Source organism: Hyaena hyaena, unplaced genomic scaffold, assembly GCF_003009895.1.
Source record: "Hyaena hyaena isolate Hyena2069 unplaced genomic scaffold, ASM300989v1 scaffold_198, whole genome shotgun sequence".
In the NCBI taxonomy this organism is placed as follows: Eukaryota; Metazoa; Chordata; class Mammalia; order Carnivora; family Hyaenidae; genus Hyaena; species Hyaena hyaena.
In genome coordinates, this window is record NW_024080829.1 from 180,602 (window position 1) to 207,658 (window position 27,057).

Here is a 27,057-nt window from a genome sequence, read left to right on the forward strand (position 1 = left end):
TAAGTTTAGGATCTTGAAATGGGGAGATTTTCCAAATTAAGTATTCTTGCCTTGTATTTTGTAATTTTAAGTACTCTTGTAAGAAGGAGACAGAAGGCAATTTGACTGCGGACAGAAGAGAAGGTTATATGTTGGAAGCCAAGGTCAGTAGTCAGAGAGAGAAAACCTATGCCACTGGCTTTGAAGATGGAAGAGGCCATAATCCACGGAATACAGAGTCCTGGAGAAGCTGGTAAAAGCAAGCAAATGGCTTTTCTCCCAGAGCCTCTGGAGGTATCATCTGACACCTTGATTTCAGCTCACTGAAACCCATTTAGGACTTCTGACCTCCAGACCATAAGAGAATAAATTTGTGTTTATTCTGCTCAGGTTTAAGCTACTCTGGTTGTAGTAATTTGTTACAGCAATCATAGGAAACTAACATACTGTGTATACTTGTGACCTAAAGAACACTAGAATAAGCATCTGACAGTTCCATAAATCACTCAACCAGTCTAATTTTCACATTGTACTCTGAGAAGTATTGTCCCTGTTCATATCATAGAATAGTTAAGAAAAGAATAAGACAATTTATATTACAGTTATTAATGTAAAGTATTCCTATGTTTAGAATATATTAATCTGGAAAATGATAATAACATTGTATGTCAAAATGTTTTCTTTTAATCTTTTTTGGGGCGACTGGGTGGCTCAGTCGGTTAAGTGTCTGACTTCGGCTAAGGTCATGATCTCACTGTTCAGCACAGAGCCTGCTTCGGATCCTCTGGTCCCCTCTCTCTCTGTCTCTGTGTCTGTTTCTCTCCCAAAAACAAATAGACAAAAACTGAGGACTGATGGATGTGGGGGGGGAGGAGGGATGGGCATGGAGGAGGGCACTTGTGGGGATGAGCACTGAGTTTTATGGGGAAACTAATTTGACAATAAACTATTTGTAAAAAAAAAAATTAAATTAAATTAAAAAAAAACAAAACAAAAAACAAATAGACGTTAGAAAAATATTTTTCTGCCAAGTAACCAAAACAAACAACAGCTTTAATGTAAATAAAACGTAAAACTACAAATAAAATATGATAATGTAAAGGGTCAAAAAAGCCCTCTGAAACTCTTTGCCTAGTGGCATATTATAAGATGTGTGTACAAAATTAAAATATAGCGACATTGATTGATTATTTTTCCATATATTGTTAAACAAATGAAAACGTTTCCTCCTGAACAAGTTTAATTAACACTGAGATAATTAAAAATACCATATAAACTTACTTTTAAAATTTAAGCCAACAGATTTACACTTAACCTCAATTAATTTATTCAGTAGAAACAATCTTTTTTTTTCCTTTTACAGAGTACAGACAGTTAATACACGTTTTTGTTGTTGGTTTTGCTCTTTTTATTTTACTTGCTTGTTTGCTTTTCAAATTTCTTTATTTACCAATCAAATGTAAAGCCTCTAGAATAATCAATTTGACATATTTCATTTTATTATTGATAAATTTCAACTATATATATATACACACAAGTATATATATATACTTAATACTTATATTTTAAGTATATATATTATATTTATATTTAAGTATATATATATATACACACTTAAGTATATGCACTTAAGTGTGTGTGTATATATATATATGTAAATATATATATATATACTTAAAATACTTTCCTGGTCATATTCTCACATATATGATTTTCAGGTACTCACTAAATTAATTTCAGTGTGAAAGGAATTCATTCCACATCAACTTAAGATCTAGTATTTAATGACTGAAAGGTAATTTATTTTAGTCAACATTTATTGACTATTTCTCTTCCCTTATGTTCTTTCATTTCAGATTCCCAAAACTCCTCACAAAGATTACTGTAAAAGTCTCCCAACTGGTCACTTTCCATTGATTTTTCTAAAATCATCAATTTTTTATCCTATTTTCACAGTAATCTTTCTAATCATAGTGATTAGAAATTTCCATGATTAGAAAATTTCAGTTGCTTGATATTGCTCTTAAAATAAAATCCATACTTCTTAGTATGTTTTATAAAAATGTCCATTTAATAATATGTCATTTTTCTCCAGTCTCATTTCCCATTCTCTATGTCTCAAAATGAGACATTCTGAGATCTCCTAAATTCACTACTACTCTAGGCTCTGCCCAGATTCTCTTTGCCTGAAAACACTTTGCCAAAATATAGTCTGGCAGATGGTTGGATACATGTGTCTCTAAAGTTTCTGGGAGACAAAATTAAGCTACCTTTATCCAGAAAGTGGACTTAAAATCATAAATACAAATAAGATCACTCATACAATGTATTTACAGTAAAAAAGAAAAAAGATTGTGGATGAATATATAAAGAATACTGCCAATGAAAGAGTAAAAAGGAAAATCAACTCATGAAGAGGAATTAAAAAGGAACAGTCAGAAAAGTTAAAGAATAAAAACGCAGGTTAGTATGGTATCATAGAAGCTTTGGGAAAGAACATTTCAAATATAGGGATGTTGCCAAACAAGGCAGTTAAAAATGGAATAATGCCGACAGGCTTTGTGTTAAGCAGATTACTCCATTTGCAGTGGAATGGGAAGGTTGGGAAGTTGTAGAGACGAGGCTGGGAATTTAGAGCTGTGAGACCAGATTTCAAGATTGTACTAGAAGAGTACTATTTCAAAACACGAAAATAAAAAGAACACTAGAATACTGGTTGTTTCAATAACTGTTAGAGGCACCTTGATAATGTGAGAGATTTAGGGTGAAGAAAAAAGTCGTGTCAAATCCTTCAGTGAATGAGAGAACTGACAAGGGGTCAATAAATCATAGATCCCAGGAAGCTGAGAATAATATAGCTGGATGTTTGATGCAGTGTAGGACTGGAGGATTTACGTATTGAAGAAAGAAAGTGCTGTGACCCTGTAAATTGGAGAAAAGGGGACATCAGTCCAGTTTCCCGAGCTGGGAAAAAAGAGGAGTAAACACTTAAGAACTATCTTATCCTTCCTCTTAAGCTCTATTTCAGAATTTCTTTCTGGCATTCCTTCTGTATACCTTTCCATCTTAAGGTTCAATTTGAAGAAAAAAATAAATTGAATAATAAATCATGGAAGCTACCAATTCTCATTTACATTCTCAATATGACACTTGAAAGAAATGTATGCTTGTAGGTGAAGACATTGCTTGGCAGCTTTTTCTCTGTGCTACATACAATATACTGTACTTTGCTTTTTGGAATTAAGTGTTTTCTCCTCCTTACAAGTTGAGTATTTATAAGAAAACTATTTCTAAATAATAAAAGAAGACTGTATAGCAGAATCATTAGAGGCCAGACGCCAGAGTCTGTGTGGGCTTGAATATCATGTTATCTTAGACAACCTATTCAGCTTCTCAAAGCCTCTGCCTTTCTCATCAGTAAGATGGGGTTCATAAACCATAGAGTAGTGAAGTTTAAATAAAGCAATATTTTTAAAATGTTTAGGAAAATGTGTGGCACATAAGCATAGCTATCTTACAGATTCGACTTCACATATGTATTTCTACCTCATTTCTGATTTACTCAAAACTAGAAAGAATGCTAATCAAGAGAAAGCAGCATTTCATCTAAGACACACATTCAAGAGGATATTACCTAGAGAACAAATGTTTTGAAACAAAATTTTTTCAAAGGGTAGAGCCGATTTGTCCAGTGTCATCCTTGCCCATAATCATATACCCTGGATTTTTGCTTGTTAGAAAATAAACTTTGCTCTTACACAGACACAGTTGTTAACTTTGAGTCAAATTCCTGTTGCCATGTTTACCTCTAAGGGCATTTTATTTTGTGATTGGTCAACATAGGTCTAGGCTTTTCCTTACCATAGGTTTCTAGAAGTCATTGCTATGACATACTATCCTTTGACATGATAATCTTTCTTCTACTCATTGACACTCCTATACACCTTTTCATCTACTCTTTCTATGACTCCAAGTCTTTTTCCGTATTCCCTAGATAGTGAATTCCTACATAATGTTCAAAATACAGATAAAGAGTTCCTTAGACCAAAAGTTGCCTCCCAACCTGAGTTAATCATTCCCACTGCGGAATACTAGTATCATCTGTATATGACTCAAACAGACATGCATATCAGAATCAAAGTAAAGCTTTTTAAACGCATATACCTGAAGGACACAGTCAAGCATGTATGTTTTTAAAAAATGTTAAAAGAAACTCCCATGTGTTTTTGTTGTACAGCTCTGGGTAAGAATAAAAGCTCTATCATAATATTTATAAATAACAGCTGTTGCTATTTTTTTTTTTTTGTCTTTGTTCCCCACCAGACCGTTAGGTCACTGAAGAAAAAGACCTAGGGATACAAGCTTGTATCCCTAAAACCCAGCATAACATTGTATAACATGCATTCAATAAGCTTGTACTTAATGTTAGTATATGTGCTGCTGAAGTGAGCACTAAGCTTGTATTTAATAAATGAATGAGTAGAAGTCAATTCTTTTTTTTTTTTTTTTTTAAATGTTTTATTTATTTCTAGGAGAGAGAGACAGAGTGAGCAGGGGAGGGTCAGAGAGAGGGGGATTCAGATTCTGAAACAGGCTCCAGGCTCTGAGCTGGCAGTCAGCACAGATCCCCACACGGGGCTCGAACCCACAAACCGCGAGATCATGACCCAAGCTAAAGTCGGACGCTTAACCGACTAAGCCACCCAGGCGCCCCAGTAGAAGTCAATTCTAACTCTAATAGAGCAGTTGCTTGGATATTCAGTTATTATTACAATTCAGAAGAAAAGCTGTAGTGTTTCCATTGTTACGTGTTCAGTCCAAGGACATTTTTGTCCCAATATGACAAGTAAAATCTAAAATTTGCAAATTAATTTGCAAAAGTAACTTGGCTCTAAGTAATATAAAGGATTATTAGCTGCCTAAGCCTCTATTCAATGCCTCTGTTGACACGTATTATTGTGGGCCCTGGGTCTGAGAGCAAGATTCCAGACCACACAGGTTGCGGGGGAAATTAGATGGTGTGGCTGAAGAAGTCATCACAAAATAAGGTTTTCTGAACAAGATGTTTACTTTTTAAAACTTTTTGAAATCACAAGCTAAAGATTTTTTCTTCTCCTTTCTTTGGCTTCTGTCATGGAGAAAGGATTCATCCCTTGGTAGCTGAGTTGGACAACCTTGGAGAGTACACATTCTAAGAGGAGCTGTCTCAACCCAACCTGCAGGCTGCACTCAGTGGATCAGGAGGAAATAGCAACATGAATTGAAGCGTAGCTGTTGTCATCTCTGTGGCCTCAAGACTGAAAACCGAGCAACCCCTGATGGAGAGACTGAGAATTTCTAGGAGTGTTTGTTGGTGTTCATATAAGAAAGCAACCAGCTCTGAGTGAATAGGCCAAGGATTCCCGAGACAAAAGGAGAATTGGTAGATACCAGAGAACAAAAGAAATGAGATATCTGAGCAGAACCAAGATCAAGACAGTTCTGTTAAACATACCTGGTCAAAGATTTGAGAATGCTCTGATGGTGGGAGGATTGATAATACGCAGTGTGTACACTACAGGAAGTATAGTAAGGGAAGAAATGTTCTGACAGGAATGTGGATTCTTTTTAAATAAAACCCAAACCAAGCCTATTCTAACTGGTGTATGCCACGGTTATTATTCTCCAAGGTGATGAAAAAGTAGAAGGACAGGATCTCCAACACAAAAAGGACAGGATCACAGCATCTGATCTGGCAAACTCCAGTCACTCCACAGCATCCTTGGAAGTCTTCAGAGCTAATGTGGAGGCAAAATGAGGAGTAGAGTAAGTGACAAGTAAAACCTTAATTTTCTTTGTTTTAAAAATGTTCATTTATTTATTTGGGGCGGGAGAGATAGAGTGGGCAGGGGCGAGGCAAAGAGAGAAGGAGACAGAGAATCCCAAGCAGGCTCCACGCTGTCAGCACAGAGCCCAACATGGGGCTCAAACTCACAAACGGTGAGATCATGACCTGAACCAAAATCAAGAGTCATCGGCTTAACCGACTGAGCCACCTAGGCTCCCCTTCCTTTTTTTTTCTTTAACCATTGACCACACAGACTTGTAACTAATTCTTTCTATATTATTTGGCCTAGTCCTCAAAGCAATTATGAGTTTTACAAAGTGAGTGATCGTGTCGTTTAATTTTCATGCATCTCAGCAACACCATCTCTATGTGTCTATTTATTCCCAATGTATATTATACTTCATATATATGTATGCAATATTGCATTATATTGCATGTAGCATACATTCGGAATAAATTTAATCCCAATATAATCAGAAACTTTTCAATAGCAAATCTTATTTCTGGCTGCAGAACTTAATCACCTAGCAATAAATGGTGATCATTCCAAGCAAATGGGTCATACATGACAAAAGCAACATAAAGAGAAGTACACTGAGAAGGCTACTTTGTGTTTCTCTGGAGAGAAATGGATTACACTGTAATGGACTCTTTTAAAATAAATGTGTTAAAAATAATTTGTAGCCCTTACTAAAAGCATACATCAATTTAGAAACACAAGAAGGTTCTCTTTAAGAATAATCTGTTTTTCTAAACCATCTCTTCCAGTGATGTTGCTGTGTTAAGTGAAATTTTGGGTTGTGTTTCATAATGGGGCTTAGACATGCAGAGGATAACCTAAATCACCTTCCTTGCCAGACTGCATTTTCTGTAAGTCTGAAGCTTTGCTTAACATTTCAAGGTAATTGTCTTCATTTGATTTTTCTTATTTTATTTGGCAATTTTAACACTAGCCACCAACAGCTCAACAGCTTTTTTGTGTCTAAAGTTGTTAAAAGGAATAAATGAACACACACACGCATAATCAAAATTCTTTTAGGAAAATCTCTCTAGTGATATGACAGTGAACAGAAAATCAGTAGGCATGCATTGTGGACAGTTCAGTTAAAGTGGATAGGCTTCCACAGGATGTGGGGCATGATACTAAATGGCAGTTCAGTATGGAAGGTAGACTTCATGGTGGAAGAAAAGGAAAATGGTAACTAGAAGGAGAAAAACTTAACCCCTGATAAATTTGGCAAGGTTTTGGCAGTGATTTTTGAGTTGTCAATAAAGTAGAGTAAGTCTATGGGGCAACAAGGTATTTAGGAAAGAACACATTGCAAAAGTCTAAGAAGGAGAAGTCCCCTGCTCCAGGCCACCCCTCCCAACAGCAATGCCATTCCTCTATTCAACCATCATAACAGTAAGAGACTACATGAAAATCCTCAAAAAACTGGCAACATAGGGAAAAAGGAATTTGCCGAGTCACCAAAACAAAGCTGTTGCATGGTTATTCTACGTACTTTGTAAATCTCAGAGCAAAGAATGGGCCAATGTGACAATTCTTTAAAACAAACAGTTTGGGGAAAATTAGGCTAGTATATATACATTTCCATGGTTGTAAAATGGTGTAGCCTCTAAAGAAAACAATATGTTAATTTCTTAACAAATGAGAAGAAGAATTACCATATGATTGAGAAATACCACTTCTGCGTATATATCCAAAATAATGAAAACCAGAATCTTGAAGTGATATCTGCTCTCCTATATTTATTCCATTTTGAAATTACAATGCTGTAGATTGCATGTAGATTAACTGATTCAGAGATGATGTTGAAACCAAGAGGGTCCATCTCCATGAGAAATAAATAGGTTTTGAATGAAGGTTTGTTTTCAGTCTGACTAATGAAAAGTTTATTAGAAATTATAATTTCCAGAGCCGCTTGGGTGGCTCAATAGGTTAAGTGCCCAGCTCTTGATTTCAGCTTAGGTTATCATCTTATGGTTACTGGGTTGAAGCCCCACATCGGGCTCTGTGCTAAAGTGCTAAGCTTGCTTGGAATTCTCTCTTTCCTTCTCTGTCCCTCCCTGCACATTCTCTCTCTTCTCACTCTCTCTCTCAAAAATAAACTTTAAAAAAAACATTAAAATAGAGAGAAGTTGTCATTTCCAAATTTATTCTCAAAATGACATTTAAAAAAACATCGTATTGAAAAATTCAATCAGAGCACAAGATCTAAAGTTTAATAAACTGTTGACCACTCTCATCTCAAACACAGTGTTACCACAGTGTTTTATTTCTATTTCCTATTGGGAAAACAATAAATATTAAGATAAAGTATTCTGTGAATATGTACAATGACTGTTGTTCCTTCTTTAAGTCTGGAAAATAATACATCTGTTTAACATCATGGCTGCTCTGGAATTCTCATTGAAAACTTTTTTAACAGAGTATTCCAAGAATATCCTTTGTTTCCTCTTACTGTGTAATTTTAAATCCACTGTAAACAATGGGAGCTTAGCCTTTCCCTCCCCTCCTTGGGACACTTGCTGATAAATCAGGAAGCAGAAACATTTTAAATGATATGTTTATATATTAGATATTTAGTTTATCAATTATTTCTTCCCCTAGTCATTCTTCAGGAAACAAGCTGGATATAGACACAGACGCAACAAGACGCTTTTTGTCAGCAGTTTCAATGTTAGTTTGCAAATGTGCTTAATTGTACAGGATGTACTAAGTGTTGTTGCTATTTTAGTCCTGGTTTCTTTGCTGGAAAATGTGGTCTGTTTTTTGTGAGGTCTGACAATTCATATTTGATTGCCTGAAGAAGCTTATTTGCTTGAATTTTGTCTGATATGTCAGTGCCTTCACATTGCCTTAACAGCTCACAGTTTTCCTCAATTGTACCATCAATTCACTGCTCCTTTTAAAATAATGTATTCACAATACTGTAGATATTTTAACATGGTCTTATCAGAATCCAAATGGTCCACAAACTAACATTCATTCGTATCATTTTCTTTAGCACACAAAGAAAGGTGAATAAAATGTGATTTTGTTCAAATTTTTTTGTAAGATTTCACAATTGTTCACAACTTTCCCTCTGAAGGCTTAGCGTAACTTTTTTTCCATTTGAAATTTAAATTCCACATGCTTTAACTGTTCTATGGCTTATATACATTCATACGTAATCATTCTTTAGGTTAGCACTACCCACCATAACACAGTAGATAATTCTATTGAAAGTCCTCTTCCAGAGGAGCCTGGGAGGCTTAGTTGGTTAAGCATCTGACTGGCTCAGGTCTTGATCTCACACTTCATGTGTCAGAGCTCCATATTCTACTTTCAGCACAGACCCTCTTTGGATCCTCTGTTTCTCTCTCTGCCCTCCCCTGTCCTCCCTCTCTCTCTCAAAAATAAATAAGCATTAAATACAAAAGTCTTCTTCCAAATTATTAAGCTGTTAGTGTTGTTAAGTTAAATAGTTAAATAATGTTGAATGATGTCTGAAGCTATACCTGTAAACTCATTAAAATTGAGAACAGTACAACTTTTATGGTGCCGACATTCTTATCATGATTTATACATAGTCTTCCAGTTATTGATGGTGATACAATTAATTTAATACATCTTTAATGAGTTACTGTATACCAAATGTTAGAATGCTGATCTCTCAGCATTGTCATCAATCACGGGATGACAAAAAGCCCACTCTTTGTATTGTGTCCACTGCTCCTCATGCTGTCGCATGGTAAGCTACTGTGGCACCTGTGACACTTGCTTGAAAAACCACTTGTAGCACATTGCCATTGGAAGGGACTGATATACTGAACTGTTGAACACCAATGGAGTGGGGTCATGTACAATTGGGGGATAGTTTCTCCTACTGCCCATCGGAGTCTGACACCACTCATTTCTCTCAATGCCAATGAGAGAAGCATTCACATTCTTCTTTGAAAAGAAGCTATATTCTCCCACTATAAAAATAGCATAATAAAAATTTGTAAGTAAGTAAAGTAAAGCAAATTTGTCAATAAGTAAATGCTACACTGGAGGAATAAAAAAAAACAATATCTAATATGCCAAACATGGGAGTAGATAAAAGGGAAAACTCAGATAAACATTTACAGAGTAAATAAAATAACAAGTCCTTACTAAAGCTGATAAGATGGAAACAAACACCCGAGAAGAAACTATGGCCAGTTCTTCCTCTTTCCAGAAAACAGTTAATACAGCCTTCAGAATTCAGCATAGGCAGAACCAAAGAAAAAAAGGTTTACCTTAAATATTTCTCTTTTAAGTCATTGAGAAAATAAAATTAGGGTATTTAATTATTAACCAAAGATAGTTGGTAAGGCAACCAGGCTTTGAATCAAAATATCTCTCTTCTAAAACAAAACAAAACAAACAAACAAACAAAAAAAACAGGAAACTTGGGTTTCTCAGTAGGTTAAGCGTCCAACTTCAGCTCAGGTCATGATCTCATAGTTTGTGGGTTCAAGCCCCCCGTCGGGCTCTGTGCTGACAGCTCAGAGCCTGGAGCCTGCTTTGGATTCCATGTCTCCCTCTCTCTCTGTTCCTTCTCCACTCACCCTCTGTCTCTTTCTCAATGATAAACATTTAAAAAAAAAAACAATGTTTAAAAAACAACAGAAAGATACAAAATAACTGCACCTTGAAACATTTTCAATATGTTTTTCCATTTGTTTTATGAAATACCACCAGGCTTTTTCTTGTATGAAAGTAAATAAAATTCACATATTGTAAACATAAAAAAATGCATGCATTGGACATTTAACTAAATATACATTGTACCTTATTTGTATTATAATATTATGAATAGGTGTATGTTTCAATTTGATTATTATTGTAATTTAATGTGAATAGTATAGCACTCTAATTTCTTTCATGTTTTTAAGTATATAATTTTATTAAAAACTATTTTTCTTTTTTATTCAGCGATATAAAAAGTACAGCATGTAAGACACCAAAAAGGACAACAACTCAGAGTACATACAATCTGATCATAGTAAGCAACTTTGGTCTATTTGAAAGTATAATTTTATTGTACAAGCATGAAATAGTACTATTGATTCTATAACATATTTTAAACTAACAATATTTAGCTCTTTATTATAAGTGGCAACTGTGCAAAGCAATTTACTAAATTGATTTCTTCCTTTAAACAATCTTGAACTTAGGTGTAATTGCTGTGCTTATCATGTTTAAAGTCAGTGCAGGAATAACACAAATTCATTGTACACAGTGCTCGATATACAATGTATTTTGCTAAATAAGTGTTATGAGAGTAATATTTAGTCAGTTAAGTGTGACTATTAACAATTATTAATAGAAGGGTTATAATTTAAAGCATCTCGAGTGAGCGAAAAGGCATTTATCATTCACCATGAAGTGTTTCTATTTTCTACTTCTAACCTTATCTTTGTTTTAATTTTTGATGTTTTCTTCTTTGGAACTTAAAATAAATATATTCTGAGATCACAGATAATTACTTAAGTGTGTGTTTTGTTTTGACTCATACTCTAGCCACGAGTGGCAGTAAAAGATAAGGATAGGGTTGACTGACTTTCCTCCAGAAAAAGAAAAGGGGGGAAGGGAAAATTTAGTACAAACATAGCCATCCAAAACACTATGGATTTATGTTCTTTTGAAATCCTGGAAACAGATGAATTCCATGCAGCATCCCTGGACAGTGTTTGACTGTGCTTTGTATATGGTGCAGATATGAAATACTTTACATGGCAAGGCTTGACTGGAAACATTATTTCTGCCAACTCTCAATTATATAGACTATTATTAAATTTGAAAATTAAACAGTCCTCTGCCTTCTCTTTCTTTTTACTTTCCTTTTTTTTCTTCCTGCTAAATCTTTGACAATTTCACTGCCAAGTAGTTTTCCAGCAAAAGATCTACCAAACCAAACCAAAACAACAACAACAACAACAAACAAACAAAGAAAAAGCAATCACTTTGAATCCTGTTGGTGGACCATGTAAAAAATTTGGTTAGAGGAAAAATTAGTTCACATAACACACAACAAACGTCCACGGGACACCTTATCACATCCTGGGTAGTGCACAGTTTAGGGGGAAAAAACAACACTTTTCTTTGAGGCTCTAAGATTGCTTTAAAAATCAAAATGCCAGCCAATAGCAAGTGAGAATGCATATTACCTAGGGTAACTAAGGTTAGCCATGCAAGTGTAGACCATTATTGTCTTAATCAAGCAGATGTTTTATTTGTAATACTGTATTTTTTCCTACTTCTGCAGAAGAATTTGGCAGCTATAGAGTTTTATGTATATGTTCCTTTCTAGAAATTTGGCAGGCACACTATCACATTGAAATTTCCATTGCATAAAAATTTTAAAGCACGCTTTCCAAAAAAGAATGTTTAGAAACAAAATATATAGCTAAGAAGTTTTATTAAAGTGACTCAGGTGAAATTTTGCTCTCCATTGCCTGAAGGGATGTATAGTAAGAAACTAGATGATATGTTCACACGTTATATTTTAACTAAAAGTATGTCTTCTTTCCTCGTCTTGCGAGAGTTTAAGAGGGACCATTCCAAGAATGTGTTTTCATGGAAGTCCTTCCAATTCCTACTAATCCCAAAACATTTCTGTATAGTCTCTATAGTCCCCAGGTTTGCTCCAACCTGAGGCCCATCACCTGAAGAAAAAAAAAAAGTCTAGTCCATGATCTGAGGGTACCAATTACCCAAATGTTTAATCAAGAGAACTATGCAGTTTCTCACTTATTAATCCAAATGCTTCATACCATAAAACCACACAGGCATAATCTTAGAATAAGTGACATAACTCCCCAAGGAAAGTCCTTGGCCAATTTCTATTAATGAGATGCAAGTGAGAAAAATGTTATCAGACAATATTTACTGGTTACCTATGTTTGACTTTCGCTGACATAAATCTTTATATGTGCTCATTTTTTTTAATGTTTTATTTATTTTTGAGACAGAGAGAGAGACAGAGCATGAGAGGGGGAGGGGCAGAGAGACAGGGAGCTACAGAATCTGATGTAGGCTCCAGGCTCTGAGCTGTCAGCACAGAGCCCAATGCGGGGCTCAAATCCATGAACATGAGATCATGACCTGAGCTGAAGTTGGAGGCTTAACTGACTGAGCCACCCAGGTGCCCCTATATGTGCTCATTTTTAAGATAATACTCAAAATATTGCTAAAAGAGATTTTGGCTCAACACTAGATAAATATGATATGACAATTATTTTAACTTCTTTTCCCTGTGATATTTTTAATGTTTTATTTATTTCTCAGAGAGAGAGAGAAAGCGTGAGCAGGGGAGGGTCAGAGAGAGAGGGAGTTACAGAATCTGAAGCAAGCTCCAGGCTCTGAGGTAACCGTCAGCACAGAGCCCTTTGCGGGGCTCAAACCCACCAACCATCTGATCCTGACCTGAGCCGAAGTCGGACGCTTAACTGACTGAGCCACCCAGGTCCCCCTCTTCTTGTACTTGTGTAAACTTTTTCTACAAACCTATTTTAAATGATGGTACCTAATTAATAATTTTTCTCTATTTAACATATTTTTGTCAAATATTTCCTGTGTCTAATAAGATGTGAAGCATTATGGAGATATTAAAAACTATGTTGGGACAAAAAGTTAGATATTTTATATGAATCCCCAGAAAATAATATAAAATACACATAATCTACGCAAAATGTATGGAAATTTTTGAAAAGTTCTTTTGAAATGTTAAAAGATAATGGAATAACTCTACGAAGCATGATCATTATATCCCCACAAATGTCCCCCACTTGACACTTGGTAGACATTCAAAAAAATTTATTGAATAAATAAAGGAGTTTGAGGCCTCATAGTCTATATCATATAAACTAGAACTTGAGTAGAATATTTATGTGAACTTGATGGGAAGCAATTGCCCAATTATGATATGGAGGAAAGAATTCCAACCAATAGCAGAGGCATGTCTGGGGGCAGTGCTGATAAGGAATCACTGTCAATAATCTGAGAAAGCTTGAGGCACCTGGGTGGCTGAGTTAGCTGAGCGGCCAACTCTTGATTTTGACTCAGGTCATGAATAACTCACGGTTGGTGAGATTGAGCCCCTCACCTGGCTCCACCAACAGTGCGAAGCCTGCTTGAGATTCTCTCTGTCTTCACCTCCCCCACCCCCCATGCTCGTGCTTTCTCTCTCTCTCTCTCTTTCTCTCTCTCTCTCTTTCTCTCTGTCTTTCTCTGTCTTTCTCTCTGTCTCTCAAAATGAATAAACATTTTAAAAAAATAATCTGAAAAAAAAAAAACAATGAGCACAGGATTACAGAAGCCCCAAAAAATGTTTCCACCATGGATGTTCTGACATTGAAACCTTAACAAATTTTAAGGATGACAGAGTGATCAGGAAATAGCAAAAAGGGGAACATGTTAGACATTCAGAATATGAAGTAGTATGACATTACAACAATATATAATTCTTAACTTTTTTCTTTTTTAATGCATTCTCTTCTCTTTATGTTTCCTACCTTGCTTCCTTTTTTTCTCTCCACCTCCTCCATCACACTTAGACAAGCAAAAGCTACATTTGAAATTATATAATTTGAAAGCAGTTTTTTTTCCCCCTGAGAGTGATGTTTAAGTGAGTTCTACTTTAAAAAGTACAGTCAAGCCTCTTTTGTTCTTGCCTAACTACAGATAAGAAAAACATTCCATGCAATAAAAGTAGTTTAGTCTGTTCAAAGTTCTGGGACTGATATTTATCCAAAGGCCAAAAGTCCCATCTTTAGAGCAGAGGTGTCATGCAGCTATGGTGTCATCACAGAATGCAGACCATCTGGGAAAGTGGCCCCTCACCACACCCTTCTTCAAGCAGAAAGAAAGTGCACGTTAAGGCAGATTGCCATTCCACAGCTGTGCGCCAGATGAATTTCCCAGTAGAGCGCTTCCATCTTTGGCTCTGTCTAGTCCATTCCCAATGGAAGATGCAAAAGGCTAACACCTGTTCGTTTGGAGTGCTGATTGAAGAAAACATAGGCACTGAAAAAGTCTTCAGAGCATGTGGGGATGAAATAATGCAACCAGGAAGCTTAACAGAAGCTGTGCCAATAGGAAGAGTTTCCAGTGGCTTAAGTTTTTGGTCTATAGTTACTGAGAAAGAAAAGAATAAAAGATATATTCAACTCTCATTGCAAGATTGACCTGACACATAAAAAACTGATTTAAGTTGGGGAAGGCAGTGTAGGACTTAATTCTATTGGGTACATTTGGCTAATTTTAATTCTCTCTTCAAACAATTATCTGTAGACAAGTGACTTGTTCTACCAAAATTTAATTGAATTCATAATTCATGGTTGGACATTATATTTACCTTTATTATCAACAAATAATTCAGAAAATGCCATATTTCAATTTTTTAAAAAAAGACTTTATTTAAAGTAGAAGTTAAGGTTTTCTAAACATTTAAAGGTATTTTTCACTGACTCGAGCTTACCAAGTATCTTCTGTAAAGAGGGTGATTTGAAACTTCCTTCTTTAGACAGGGAATCACAAAAGAAAACACACATATAAAACCATACTTTGGGGAAAAGGAGAACATTCTTTTCACACTAGTGACATGTAAAGGTCATCTGAGTCTCACAGAAAGTGAACAGCAAATCAGTTTCTTTGCAATAAGAACATGTTTCTCACCCTCCACTCATGTATTTTATGTACATTTACTTTTAATGTATATTTTTAAATCATCATTTAGAAAAATATGTGATTATGTAAAAATGTATACAACATAGACAAGTTAAAAGAGGAAATAAAAATATACCTGAAAATCCGTTCTCTAAGAAACAAACACAAGTAAATTTGAGGGGAAAATATCTATCTGGACTTCTGGATTTCTGTTTCTGATCTAGACATGCTTGTGTGTATCTATCTGTTATAGATAAATGAATAGACAGATTCAAAGCCTGATAGAAAACTTATGATAAAGCATCTATATTGTACAGACTGCTTTATAACTTATTTTTATTTTATGCCATATTTTTGTATGTCTATAAAATAGAACTGCATAATTCATTTTGATACTTGAATCATAAACATGCAATTTCACTACATTTTTGCTATCACTGGGTATTAATTTTTCAATATGATGGGCAAACTATGATATTCCATTGTTTAATTTAATTGCATTTCTTTGATTTTTAGTCAAATTGCAACATTTTCAAACTGTTAGTGACTGTTTGTAGTTACTTGTTTGGAAAATATTCATATTCAAGCTATATAACATTTTATTCCATTGAGTGGTTTACTTTTGTTCTTAATATTTATTTTTTTAAGTTTATTTTATTATTTTGAAAGAGAGAGAAACATGTGAATGAGAGAGGCAGAGAGAGAGGGAGAGAAAATCCCAAGCAGGCTCCATGCTATCAGAGCAGAGTCCGTTGATGGACTCAATCTCACAAACCATGAAATCACGACAGAGCCTAAATCAAGAGTCGAACACTTAATGAGCCAACCAGATGCCCTTATTCTTAATATTTTCTTAGAGCTATTTATATATTATTGCTATAAATTCTATATATCCTATGTCTCACATGCAATATTCCTAGACTTTCATTCACTATGTGGAAATAAATGCATATGTGTGTGTGAATATGAACAGTCATACAAGATTTGAAGACAGCCATAGAGCCATAGAGACAGAGATAGCTGTGATCATCTGAAAGGACTAACACCTGTGGACCAGTTTGGATAGACTAGCCATGCTGTCATAAAGGAGCCATCTAGTATTCATTGCACAGTGATGACATTCATCATAGAGGAGCTAGACAGTAACCTGTCATCTCTAAAAAGAAGGAATGTCAACCGGAATGAGCTTGGTCAGCCAGTCAAGCAAAAAGTCTATGAGTAGGTACCCAGCTTATCTTAGAAAGCTTTAACTCTTGTTACAAACCTTACTTTTTTCCCCATTGAGTGCAGTCTCCTTCCCCAGGCTGACCTGCATCATTTGCATGACAACAGCCACAGGCTGAGCTTCAACTGAAAGAACTGTCACTCCCCAATATTTAGTCCTCAGTGAACATTTTGAAATGGAGAATGACATACAAAATGAGAAGACTGATTCATTCACATAAGATGAGAAATATCACCACCCAACTTCACTATCCAAAAGTTGTTTGATCACAGTGTGGTCAGAAGTAGCAGAAGAAGATGGGGGAGTGATTCCTTGATTCTCTCTTATAATGAGTGTCATCACTGTACAATCGTCTATGGCTGACCAAGCTTATTCCGGTTGACATCCCCTCTTTTTAGGGAGGACAGGTTACTGTCTAGCCCCTCTATCCTAGGAACCATTTTCCTCCTTCTCCTCCTTCCCCTCTTCCTTCTCCTCTTCCACTTCCTCCTCCTCTTTTAATGTTTATTTATTTTTTGAGAGAAAGACAGAGTGTGAGTGGGGGAGAGGCCGAGAGAGAGGGAGACAGAATCTGAAACAGGCTCTAGGCTCCAAGCTGTCAGCACAGAGCCCTACCTAGGGCTCAAACTCATGAACCCTGTGATCATGACCTGAGTTGAAGTCAAGGCTTATCCAATTGAGCCACCCAGGTACCCATTCTTCTTCTTTTTTAAATCACTTTACATAGCTCTGTTCCAATCCATTAAAGTTTAATTCTCAGACTATCATGTCTTTCCAAATTATTGTGGTATGCCTCATGTTATCTGCCAAATACCACTTAAAATAAAATTTCTTAAATATAAACCTAATCATAGTTATTAATGGCAATTGAAAAAATAAAAATTCCTGTTGTCTGATTCCAGAAAATATTCATTATGACAATAATTGCAATATTTAAAAACATATTTGTGTAATCAGCTAAATCTGATCAATGCTTTCTGAATTGTACAAATTATTTTAAATAAAGTATATTTAAAGAGTTAGAAAATTTTTTGCATAAAAATTAAATACATAGGTGTGTATATATATATAGTAATAAGACTACTTTTCCAGATTTTCCAAATTTATTATTATTATTATTTGCTTAAACTTCATGTTCAAGTTATATAAAAATTGATTCTTTGTTTCTACAAATACTGGCTGACGGATCACATGGCAACATGTTGGGGTTTTAATATTACCTTACTTTTCTCCATTTTTTTAAATAGAGACTATAACAAACAACAAGGAGTCAAAAATTAGACACAGAAGAAAAATCTAAAAAGGGAAAATCCTGGGTCATCTATTCCTGAATAACTAGGGTTGGCACGTGTTCAGAAGATCTGCTGGATAACCTACAGAGACTCTGTTGTCTTTGAATACACTAAACTCAACTGTTTCAAATGCTCTCCAGTTAGGGAAACCTAGACTCTACTGGTCAAATAAAAATTCAAGCTGATCTCTCAGTTCGTATAAGAAAAACAATGTGCGCTGTCCCAAGTTCAGGTGTTCTTGTTTTTTTTTTTTTTTTCTTTTTTTTTAATATGCAGTAAACTTGATAATTAACTTTTGGATAAGGAAGCACGCAGGATATAGAACACACTTCAGGAAGAAAAAAGTACGTGTAGTGTTAGCAGAATGGGAAGTCTGCCCAGAACATGTCCCCTGCTATAAGATTAGTTTGGGAATGAGGGATTTACAGTGCTTACCCCCATCTAGAGGAGACTTGGCAACATTTCCCAGAACTGCAAAGATAAATTGGTGAGACTGAAAGAAGTAAGTAAAGGCCAGAGGTTGCTGGAAAACAGGCTTTCCTGTCACTAAGTCGTGATGTTGTAAAGAGTTCTGAAATCAACCTAGGTTCTAGCCTGAGGAAGAAAATTTTCTATATGTTAACAGTAACAAATGGCCAATTCAGTCTCCTAATGGTCAGCCTGAGAAAGATATTATAAAGGCCCATCTTGGGAGAGGAGTGGCAGTGAGGTCATCCCCTCAGCCGAAGAGGCCCAACGCCTATTTCCTGTCACAGTGTCAGGCCTGAGAAGAAGACTGGATGAGGAGCAGGAGGGTAATTATGAATGAGGACAATGGTGAAATTTAGAAATGGCAAGAAGACTATTGTGGGAGGCAGGAAAGATTAATTAGTTTTAAAAACCTGAATATGTGACTATAAATGGGATAGATATTAGATGCTGGCAAAAATATTTAAATGTACTCCTTTGGGAAGGAACTCCCTCAGAATTCACTTCTGTTCAAAAATAAAGTAAAACAAAAAAGACTGTAATTTAAAGTAGTTTCCAGGAGCTGTTGTAAACAGAAAATGCTTCAATTCCTATAAGGAATAATTTCTATTGAACAAAATAAGGCAGTAAAGTTTGCCTGGAAATTCCCCCTAGTGGCCCTAGATACCACTTTTGACTTATTTTGCCCTCCCTTGCCCTCCTGTCCCCTTAATATGAGTGAAAATTATAATTTAATATGCATTATTAATAGTCTGATTTTTAATATTTAACTGAGGGGACATATGTAATTTATTAATAAACAATAATTAAATTCCTTCCTTATTTCCACTATTATTTAAAATGTTTATGTATTTTTGACAGAGTGAGAGAGCATGCACGAGCGCACGTTGGGGAGGGGCAGAGAGAGAGAGAGAGAAAATTTCAAGCAGACTCCACACTGTCAGCACAGTGATCATTATCGAGATCAAGCGTTGGATGCCGAACTGATAGAGCCACCCAAGTACCCCAGTTTCCACTAGTTTTTAATTTCTCTTCTTTCATTCCTTTTTTCCTTCTATTTTCTCCCACCCCTTTTCCTACCTGTCTTCTCTCTTTTCTGTCTCTATCTCTCTCTTCCCCAACTCCCCTGCCCTAGAAGAAATCCAGCAAGTCATAACAGCCTGCATTTCCTCAGAAAAGACATTCATACTGACGTACTTCTCTTAGAAATGTAAGGAAGGAAGAAAAACTCTCAAACTACATTGGTGCCGATTTGATTGCAGTTCCTGCCTGGCAGCCTCTTCAACTGACCTTTCTTCCACACTCAGAAGCATAGATCTCAGGTGATGGTCACACAAATCTGGTCCTATTCCATGTGTCGGGGGGTGGGCCTGTCCAGGTGTCCCTGACATTTGGTGCTTATGGACTCCAGCATTCACTGGAAGAACAAATTGTGCTGATCGTAGGGGTGGAATGAGAGTTCACAGTTCAATCCCAGGTTGATGCTATATATATTTATTCCACTGCAAGTTAGTATAATTCTTTTTATTTTATTTTATTTTTGAGAGACAGAGTGAGACAAGGCATGAGTAAGGCAGGGGCAGAGAGAGGGGGGGAACACAGAATCCAAAGCAAGCTCCAGGTTCTGAGCTGTCCACACAGAGCCTGACTCGGGGCTTGAACTCATGGACCACGAGATCATAACGTGAGCTGAAGTCGGCCACTTTAACCAACTGAGCCACCCAGGCACCCTGCAAGTTAGTATAATTCTTAAGGCATAGAAATACTGACTCAAACATACCACCAAAGATTAGATGTTTAAGTCTGTTATGACCAACAGTGGCTTCTAGATAGTGTACTTCCATAAACTGATGTTTTTGCAAACAATAAAATGGAAATCTTCATGGAAATCTTTACACTAACTTTTTAGTAGACTTTTTTTCAGTAGCATGCTGTCTTTTCAGTAGAGGAAGACATGGCCTCTGTGCTCATTGCCCGACAATAATAGACTTTTTCTTTATACTTTATGCCATTAAAGAATAAAATAGGATTGTGACCATGGAACAATTATTGATTTCCTTATATGTGATCAAGGGAATAATCATGAGGGCTCAAGTGCACCCCTCAACTCCCACACTAAAACAGGATAAAAGGCAGATCTGTATTAAAATATCTATAAACTTGCACTTACCAGACGAATACGTTCTGAGGATCTAATGCATATATTGTGATTATAGTTAATGATACCATATCATAAACTTGAAAATTGCTCAGAGAGATCTTAAGTATGCTCAACAAAAACAAAAAATAACTATATGAGGTGTTGGAATTAACTATATATTTATTAACTTGATTGGAGGACAGTATTTGACAAGGTATACATGCATCAAATCATCATATTCTACACTTTCAAAGTATTACAATTCTGTCAGATATACTTAAAGTGGGGGAAAAAACAAAGTTTCATCTTCAGATCCTCACCTCTCGCTAGGGTGCCAGATAAAGTACAGAATGCTCAGCTGAATTTGAATTTTACATAAACAACAAAAAATTTTTAGCACAATATGCCATACTTATACTAAAAAGTATTTATTATTTATTTGAAAATCATATTTTAATTTAGAGTCTTGCTTTTTTTTCTCTGAAATCTAGCTGTCCCATATAGTAACTATTATTCTCCCAGTGATTTCTTTATCCTATTTTTGTTTTCTTTGCTTTTATCATATCATCTGATAATACAGTGCTCATTCATTTTTTTTCCTGGATCATTGACTTGCTCAATAGAAATGCTTACTCAATAGAAGTGAAGATGTTTTCATGTTGTTTCTCAGTGCACCTCCAATAAATGGAATGATGCTCAACATATAATAGTTAATAAATATAGAATGGATTTATTTAATTAGTGTTTTTAATTAGTGAATAGAATATCCATCTCAAAAACCTGTTGCTTGCCCATCAGATATGTATAAATAATTCTTATGGATAACTAAATCTATAATATTTGCTGTTTGTCTTCACTTTTGATTTTTTTTTTACTACTTAGATTGAAACCATTAAAAGATATGGATGATGCTAATATTTGTTGCATACTTATTATGTGCCTGCATTCTGTCATGTACAGTTAATACTCACAAATCTCTAATGAAATTGATATAATTTGTATTGTCAGTTTGGCAATCAGAAAAATGAAGCTTAGTAAATAATGATGTCCAAATTCACATAATCCAATTACCAAGCAAGACTTGAGACCTCATTTAAAACTGTCCCTCGTATAAAGCATGTTCTCAGTATTTATTTTATGCTGTTATGAACTCATAATAATGGAAACTTAAAAAACACATGGACAATATCCTCGCAGTTTTAAATGAAAATTTATTTTTGTAGATCCTAATCTAATGTACTGGCAAAAAGTAAGAAAAACTATAGTGAACAACTAATATAAATGAATTTTTCTAACAGATTAAAAGCAATTTGACACTTTATTTTCCAGAGGTGAAACTATACAGATCTTTAATTAATTTTTCTGCACAAATTATGAGTAATTATGGTGTTAAACAATACAATTTCAGAAGAGTTTTCATTTTGTGTTTTACTAATATAATTCTACTTACATGCAGAGAAAATGAGAAGAGAGGGCAGCAGTATGTTTTCTTATGTTATTTAATCTTCTACAGGCTTCTTTCCAAACCAAGCAACTAAAATGAAACACAGCTTTCCTTCCCAAGAGGGTTTCACTTGTTCCTTCACTTGCCTCCATTCCCTGTACCCGCTCGCCTTTCTTCCTGTGCTTTTGACTTTCTTTTTCTTTCCTTCCACCCACAGGCACTTTTGAAAAGGCCTCAGATGTTAGGGTGAGATCAGAAATATGCCTATAGAACTCTCTACATGCAGATCTGGCAGGCATTCAACACAAACGCAATTAGAGGGCTTACCCTTGCATGAAATATTTGCTTTCCTGAGAGTCACCAACATTAAACTTCAGAAATGCTAAGGCATAGTGTTTCTGTGTCAGAGCTGGGATCTTCAACTTTTCTTTCCTCAAAGTTATTGTTTTTAAAGTATGCACATTGTATCAAAGGCTCACTAAGCAATAAATACGAGAGCAAGAAGGAATTTTATTAAAATCCACTTGGGACAACTGCATCTGTCATTGGTATTCTTCGGCCAAGATCTGAGAAGTTATAGCACACCCAACCAGAGGTATGTATGAGCATATTTCATGAATTTAGTGTTTTTTAATGGTTAATTTTTTTTTATTTGAGAGAGAGACAGAGAGAATGAGAGAGAGAGAGAATCTTAAGCAGGCTCCACACTGAGTGTGGAGCCCAATGCAGGGTTGGATCCCACAACGCTGAGATCCTGACTTGAGCTGAAATCAAGAGTCAGACACTCAACCAAGAAAGCCACCCAGGCGCCCCTAAGCATTCAATATTTATTGAATGTGTCACCTAGAGTATACCATGCACTGAGCTCAGACCAAGTGTGAAACTTTGAAACTCAGCTTCAGTGGTGGACACAGACAACTGACCAGATAACTGCAGAGTAACTGACAAATGTATTTGATCATCCTTATCCCTCTATACTATAGGTTTTCTAAATATACAGAAAGCCTAAGTAGAATATTTGTTTTGCTTTGGTCAAGGATAAATATTATTTCAAATTTCGTCAGTGTACTAATACTTGGAGAGAGAAAAAGTATATTTTCCACGTATATATTGATATATTGATATTAAAACCATATATATATTAATATATATAAATACAAAGCTCACACACCATATGTTAGTTAAACCTTCAAGTTCTGAAATTAGGAAAATAGTTTGTAAATTTTTTTTCTCTCATCCTAAACCAACTTAAAATGCTCACAGCACTTTAGAGTTGTTCATTTCATACATCATATTTTACTTTTCATTGTATCCTTGGAAACTAGTTTCACAAATAAGTTATGTTCAATAAATACTTGTTAAATCAAAGCTTAATCACAATGTAAATAATACTAAAAAATGTTATGCAATGTTGAAGTATATGTAGAAGTCTTTGATCTTCCTTAAACAGAAGAAGTAAACAAACACTAAAAGCATTCTAAAAATATAAGTGAGATGTATTCAGTGTTCAAGATGCATCATACATTCTGCTAAGAACTTTGCGAGCATTAAGACATTCAGTACTGATAACACTCTTGTAGGTGAGGAAGCTGAGGCTTGGAGGGTTTACGGAAGTTGCTGAAAATACTTCCAGTAAGGAGAATATGATAACTTCCTATAGCTACCAGAACAAATGATCACAGTTGGTGGCTTAAAACAACAAAAAGTTGCTCTCTCATGGTTCTAGAGGCCAGAAGTCTGAGATAAGTATCACTGGACTGATACTGAGGTGCTAGTAAGCCTGTGCTCCCTTTGGAGGTTTTAGGGAAGAATCTCTTTGCCTCATGGGCACATCACTCCAATCTTCAAGACCAGTGTCTCCAATTCTCTCATTGTTCCACTTTCACAACACCCTCTACTGTGAGTGTGTGTGTGTGTGTGTGTGTGTGTGTGTAATCTCCCTCAGCATCTCTCCTATAAGTGTACTTGTGATGGCATTTAGGACTCAACCAGGTAACCCAATGTAATCTCCTCATCTCCAAATCTTTAATTTAACCATTTCTGCAGAAAAAAAAATACCATATAAGGTAACATTCACAGTTTCCAGCGATTTGGTCCTGATCTCTTTTAGGTGCCAACATTCAGTTCAACGCAGGATTAGGCCTAGAAATTGAACAGACAGCCTGCCTCTCAGGTCTTTGTTTTTAGCCACTGTGATATACTAAATCTCTAGTGTGTGGCTTTTATCCAGATAGGAAGAAAACACTACAGATGGGAACTTTACCAGAACATTAGACTAAGACAAAATGCTAGTGAGAACTACTGGATGTTTTGGAAAGGGGAGAAACAAAGTGAAATTTCTATTTTCAGAAGGATTGCTATCCTGTAGCTTGGAGTATAAAGCAGGTAAAGAACTATTGCAATAGTTTATGCAAAAAAAAAAAAAAAATGATAAGGACCTGAGCCAGGGTGGTGGTGAAGGAAGTAGAAACTTTGAACAGAAAATATAAAAGAAAAAATACCAGGACATGTCACTGAGTAGACCTAGAAGGACAACAGAAGTGAAAGAACTTTTTACTCATTCAACAACATTTATAGGCACTATCTATATGCCAGCCTTTCCTTGGATCCAAATATAAAGAGTTAAATCACAGTTTTTAATTTCAAAAAGTGCAATAAGAGAACAAATAACCAAGGACTAAAATAGAATGTGATGAGAATTATCACACTGGGGATGTAAGGACACAGTTTAAAAACACTGCATAGAAACAGTGTGTAAGTTAAGGAAGGCGTTTTATTTTGGGTTCTTCCAGAATCCAGGTTCTTTCAGACCCATTGCGAAGATTCCAGCCCAAGTAGGATGTGAGGAGATGAAGAACTGATATAGGAAGAGAGGGAAGTCAGGAATGCATACATTTTTGAGCCAGTTATTAGTGTGGTAACTGGAGTCAATGCTGCTGGAGCCCTCTGGAAGCCAGTGTAGAAATGATGCTATAGAAATCTTTTATTTTCTTTTGGAGGAAGGACAATTTCACAATATGACAAATAAAAATTTAAACTAGATTTCTACAACCAGTCACAGGAATGAAAAGATCGAGGCTGTGTAGAGACGGATCTCATTTCCACCTGAGTTGTGGGCTTGTTTTTCTTTGCAGCAGCAAACAAATGCCTCAGAACTTCCCTGCACAGGTGTCTGCCTTCCCCTATGACTTCCCACTCCTCCACATTGTATGCACTTCAGTGACTTATCAAACGAGTAGAAGATTAGTCCACCAGGGATCTTATCACCTGCAGTTTTTATGGACTGTTCAGTAATGAAATAGAGAGGAGTTTGAACTCCCTGACAGGGAAACCTTCAAGAAGCTATGGAATGTGGTCATTGGTATTTCTGGTATCTTTTAAATGTCAAGAGAGCAGAATTTCTTTTGTCAGTTGTCACAGTAAGGCTAACAATTAAAGCCATCTGCTCTTCATTTCACTCCCCAAGGGTATCTTTCATTTTTCACCGACTTCCTGTTGTTGACAGCACAGTCCCTCCCAACTTCTCTCCAAAACTGTGAGGTCATCACCAGGCCCAGGCCATTCAGTAAACTGCTGGATTGGTCCAACCCCCAGAATGTCCCTTTTTGCCCCAGAGGCTATAGCTTCCAGTAACTGGGACGTTGAAGCAGATACAAATTATTAAGAACGTGGGCTCTTCCCCAGGCAATGCTGATGAGGCAGTGGGCATGCTTGTACACAACCACCATCACAGTTGACACTGCTGTGTTTGGGACTTTTTAAGGGGGTATGGGGTGAACAGGAAAAAAGGAAAAGAAGAAATGAGGGGGGAGTGAGAAAACAAGGGAGGAGAGAGATAAAAGGAAAAAAGAAGGAAGAAGGGAGGAAGAGAAAGGGAAAAAGGAAAGAGAAAGGAGAGGAGAAGAAAGGAAAGAGAAAACAAAAGGAATGAGAAGAAAAGAAGAGAAAAGAAAAGAGAAATGGAAGAAAACAGAAGAAGACTAGGGAAGAGAAGGGAAAAAATAAAAGTGAGTCTATGTTCTTTTTGAATTCAGGCTCATTAATGTCTCTGATAAATCTGTCAATTCCAAGTTCTAAATGCCTTTATTATGGTGTTTAGTTAAAAGGAGGATGGTGGCAAATGGAAAAAAGCAGAAAGTATATAGAGCAGGTTTACAAATTCCATTGACTGTAAAATAGACTTTATAGATGAATTGATTGCAATGATTCAAACCAATAATTTGGCTGATTAATGTGTTCAAAGGCTGTTCTTTTTGTTGTTGTTATTGTGATAATGCCATGAAATGATAAGAAAAGTCATCCCATTGCTGAGAAGAAAATCACCATCTAGTTCTGGGGATAGATTTCTTTTTTGTTTGATATCCAAGGCTATCAAATATTATATGCTTATAAAGTTGTGAATTCCACAATGCAAAATTTGAATAAATTTATTTGTCAACCCAATTCAGACAAAAGCAATATTTCTAGAAATTCTGTCAGCATGAAGTTCATATATAAACCAGGGGTATACACAGTTGTTATTTCAAGTCGAAATTGCAAAATACCTAATCAGATTTGTGAATACGCATTTCGATTTTATATACACATTTTTTACCAAAACTAATGAACAAATTCTAAGGAATAATTCTCTTTGGGTCTTTGGATAGCAGAATCAAACAAGTCACTTCAGGGCTCCAGACATGCAGTGTTTGCCTGGTATAGACAGAATTTGGTTTATTTTGAATTAGTAAATTGGTCACTTGAGAAATTCATTAATTGAGGTCCCTAAGGTACTGTTTAGTAAATTGCTGCTTTAGACTTTCATAAAGTAATACTTCACGTGAAGGACTCTGTAGTTGGCCATTTAGCTCGTTAAGAATAAAGTTACAGTAAACATCCTTCAAGTAGTCATCTCTGGATATTTCTGAGCTCATAAAGCACAAAGTGCCAACACCATGTGTGAGGCTTAAACTTGAGTCAAATTGTCTACTTCATTTGGTTTTTGAAAACACAGAGGTAAAAAT